This window comes from Gekko japonicus, unplaced genomic scaffold (genome assembly GCF_001447785.1).
Source record: "Gekko japonicus isolate JY-2015 unplaced genomic scaffold, Gekko_japonicus_V1.1 scaffold1667, whole genome shotgun sequence".
NCBI classification, from domain to species: Eukaryota; Metazoa; Chordata; class Lepidosauria; order Squamata; family Gekkonidae; genus Gekko; species Gekko japonicus.
The window spans coordinates 2,692-6,892 of record NW_015168702.1 but is presented as its reverse complement, the minus strand read 5'-3'; the positions used below and the strand labels follow the sequence as shown (position 1 = coordinate 6,892).

Here is a 4,201-nt window from a genome sequence, read left to right as displayed (position 1 = left end):
CTTGTACTTGCCCTCTGCTCTTCCTCAGTAGCATATTGGACACCTTCCGACCTGAGGGGCTCATCTTCCGGCGTCATATCTTTTAGCCTTTTGTTACTGTCCATGGGGTTTTCTTGGCAAACATACTGGAGTGGGTTGCCCTTACCTTCTCCAGGGGATCACTCTTGGTCTGAGTTCTCTGCTGTGGCCTGTCCGTCTTGGGTGGCTATCTTTTAGCCTTTTGTTACTGTCCATGGGGTTTTCTTGGCAAACATACTGGAGTGGGTTGCCATTACCTTCTCCAGGGGGATCACGCTCTGTCTGAGTTCTCTGCTGTGGCCTGTCCATCTTGGGTGGCCCTTCACGGCATAGCCCACAGCGTCATTGAACTACGCAAGCCCCCTCGCCACGACAAGGCAGTGATCCATAAGGGGGCCCCTCCTCAGACTCTATCACAAAATCTCCAGAAATTTCTCAACCTGCAGCTGCTGACTCTAGTTAGGCCTGGCCAAAATAGGCCTGGAAAGAACCCTCCCCCACCCCCAAACCTTTTAATGACCGAAGCTATAGCCTGGAATACTATGGTTGCCTAGCAACAGCCATTGAGGGAATCCCTTGCTTAAAGCTACAGGCACTCCTTTTAATCATTTCTAGGTTTTTTGAACTCCCCAGTGTATGTTCCTTTTTTTAGCTTTCACATTTTCCTGCAAAGCTGGCCCCCTTTTCAGGTTTGTAGAAAGATCTGTCTTGCCTGTTAACAGCTCCGGTCACCGGATCTAAGTACCCAAAGATTGGCTGACTTCACTATTAGAATATAAGATACTACACATCTTAGCGCATGTAAAAGTGATTGTAGAGCATTTGTGATAATACAGTTACAAAATGCGCAATATAAATACAGTGTAAGAGCAATTACTTATAAATAACACTGCCAAAAATCAATCACAACACTGGCTTTGTTTGATCAGCCATATATTGAATCATGTACTCAAAAGCAAGTCTTGTAAACAGTTAATTACAGAACGCCAGCAGGTGTCTGCTTCAGAAGATTTGTCTGTGAAGAGATGATTACAGAAGTCTATGTTCAAGCTTTGAATCACATTGGATTCACATGGTTTCCTGGTTTAAATGAAGACTGGATCACTTCATATTGTACTCACACCCAAAATGAAAAGGGTGTGAAAATCCACATTTGCAATCTTCTAAAAGGCAGAAGCCCCCACCCCGTCTCTCTCTCTCTCTCTCTCTGGCCCCTACTACTGCCAGCCAGTACGTGCTGTGCTTCATGGCCCTTGGGTCTGTCTGGGTTCTCACATCTGACAGTGATTCTGTTTGGATTCTCATGTCTGACATTGATTTTGTTTGTCTTCTCACATTTGACTTGGGTTCTGCTTGGCTACTTGCTTCTTAGCCCTAGAGGAAATAGTGGCCCCACTGGTGGACCTCCTGATGGCACCTGGTATTTTTGGCCACTGTGTGACACAGAGTGTTGGACTGGATGGGCCTTTGGCCTGATCCAATATTGGCGTCTCTTATGTTTTTATGTAATGGAGCCCTAGAGATCCCTGGGGACACCTTCTTCAGGTGTCCATCAGATCCTTTCGTCTAACTCTCTTGATATCTGGCGTGTCTTTAGTAGAGTGGGAGGACTGGATTCTCTGAAATTTTGGTGCCATCTGCTTAAAAAGCAACTCCAACCCCAATCCAGTTCCTCTGTAAGAAATAATGGTCCCCAAGTTCCAGAACCTGAAAAATAACTTGGACAAATCTTAAACAGGTAACAACACCTTGGATATTCTGGGATACAGAAAAAAGTATTCTTCCCGAGATCCCAAAATCAAATTAATATGAATTTTTCTGAAGTACACACCCCTACAGTCCATGCAGGGCTGGCTTGCCCGCTAGGCAAACTAGGCATTTGCCTAGAGTGCGAGCCGGCCCTTAGGGTGCGGGAGGAGAGGCAGGGGCGGCCGCCGGGCCGGCGCACCTTGCCAGCATGGCAGAGGGAGGCAGCGGCACAGCCTGCAGGAGCCCGGCGCGCTCCCGGCAGACCCTCTGCCCCCCCCCCGTGCCCTGCTTGCAACCCGTTTCGTCCCCCCGCCCCCGGCTGCAATGCAAATATGCAATCGATTGACGGGGCGGCTAATCCACCTGCGGCTCCCACCACCACCCCGTTGCCTGCCCCAGAGGCGACCGGCGGGGAGGGAGGGGGAGATGGAGCAGGGAGGGAGGGAGGGAGGGAGGGGGGCAGAAATGGCGAGGGGGAGGAGGAGGAGTCCCCCCCGGGACGGAGTGGGCGTCCAGCGGAGCCCCGCGACCCAGCCGAGTCGGCCTTTCAGGAGAAGCCCTCGGGAAGCAAGAGGAGCCTGCCTGCCTGCCTGCCTGCCTCGAGAGCGGCCAGGCCAGCCAGAGGTTTGGCTCCCAGCAGCAGCCGAGCAGGCGCCTCTGGGGGAACGGATGCCCTCCCGGCTCCTTCTTTATTTGAGCGCGCTGCCTGAGGGACTCCCTCTCCATTCCTGGGGGAATTCGCCACAGCCCACTCTTTATAATGGCATCGCAAGAGATCCCGGGTGGACGGTCCTCTGGTGGTTTGTTCCCAACACTAGTCCACTAGTGTAGATTGGAAGCACACCCCCCCCTTCCTCCCTCCCTCCCTCCCTCCCTCCCTCTGGGGAAGAAGCAACAGAGGGGGCCGGGGGCCGAGCAAAAGAGGCCGCTCCACCAAGGGGGGGGGGCGAGGGAAGGGAGGGAGGAAAGAAAGAAAGAAGGGCCCCTGCCCTGCCCCAGCACTGACCTGCTGCCCTCGGTGGCCGCCCTGGCCGAGGACGCGCACGGTGGCGGCAGGGAGGGAGGAGACGGCGGCGGCAGGGAGGGAGGTCTCCAGGCCCCAGCAGGAGGTTGGTATCTGCACCCCGCCTAGGGCGCAGAAACACCTCCGGCCGGCCCTGAGTCCATGTCCCCTTATGTAGGGGAAAGTCCACCTTCTGAGGATGCATACTTTTGTAGGGCCAAAGTTTCTTTTGTGGTGAAGCTGACCCAAGAATCTTATTTTTCATTTTGTTCTTTGAGGCACCCCGTTTTGGAGCCACTGGTACTAAAGCTAGGATTTGGGTTGGGGAGCACAGTCCCCAGAGAATGGGGATGTACAATCTGGGGTGGTTCGAAGCATCTTTGGTGGGCAGAAGGGATTCAGCTGCCCTGGTTCCTTATTCAGGACATCTGATGTGTGCAGGAGGACTTCCTGTGTTGTGCCGGGAAGCAGAGTCCATGTCCCCTTGTAGGAGACGATGTAGGGTGGACGATGCCTGGATTTACTCTGGCCTGGATAGCCCCGGCTAGACTGATCTTGGAAGCTAAGGCCGGCCGGCCCCAGCTAGTGTCTGGAGGGGAGACCCCTAAGGAAGCTGAGGCTGACAATGGCAAGCCACCCCTGAGCCGATCTCGGCTTGAAAACGCCATTGGGGGCGGAGGGGGGAGTCAGTCCACAAGTCAGCTCCTAACTTTGGGAGCCCTCTTCCCTCTCGAGGCCTGCCTTTGGACCCGGGAACAGCACAGGGCCCCTAGCCGGGCAGAGCTCCACAGATCTGGGGGGGAGGCATCCCTTGGGGTCACCTAATCCTGCCGGGGTCGGCCCTGCTTAGCTCCCGAGATCTGAGGAGATCAGGCTTGCCGGGGGCCATCCGGGTCAGGCGGCGTGAGTGGCCGGATGGATTCACAAGCGGGGATCTGGAGACCAACTCCAGCCTCCAGCTAAAGAAGAGCAAGGGTGGCAGGGAGAGCAGCTACGATGGGGGGGGGGGCGCAAGAGAGCCACGAGGGTGGAGGCGGGAAGGCCAGAGAACAGCACAGGGGGCCTCAGCGCAGTCGGGGTGGCTAAGGGGAAATGACCAGCAGCGTTATTGGCAGCCGGGCCCAACAGTCGACAACAGCCTAAAAACACCGTCCAAGTTCTGAAGGTGACGGATAGGAGGAGTAGGAGAGAAGGAATCCCAGGAAACCATAATAGAGGAGGGGGCAGGCGCCGATTGGGAGGGCAAGCGAGGAGGAGGAGGAGGAGGAGGTGGAGGGACCTTCAGGTGTGGAAGAGGGCGAACGGGCAAAGGGAAGAGGAGGGGGCAGTAGAGGGAGAACGGGGAGAGGAGGAGGAGGAGGAGACCTAAACCCCCCCCCCCCTGGGCTGGAGGAAGGTTTATCCTGACTTCCTGAACCAGTTCCTCCTCTT

At 55.3% G+C, this 4,201-nt stretch overlaps 1 protein-coding gene across 1 annotated transcript in view; it reads right to left on the bottom strand.

Annotated features, from left to right (window-relative positions):
- The window catches only part of PAX4 (paired box 4), a 20,105-nt gene that overhangs the window by 15,737 nt on the left and 167 nt on the right, over nt 1–4,201 (bottom strand). The gene's annotated exons all lie outside the window — the stretch shown is intronic.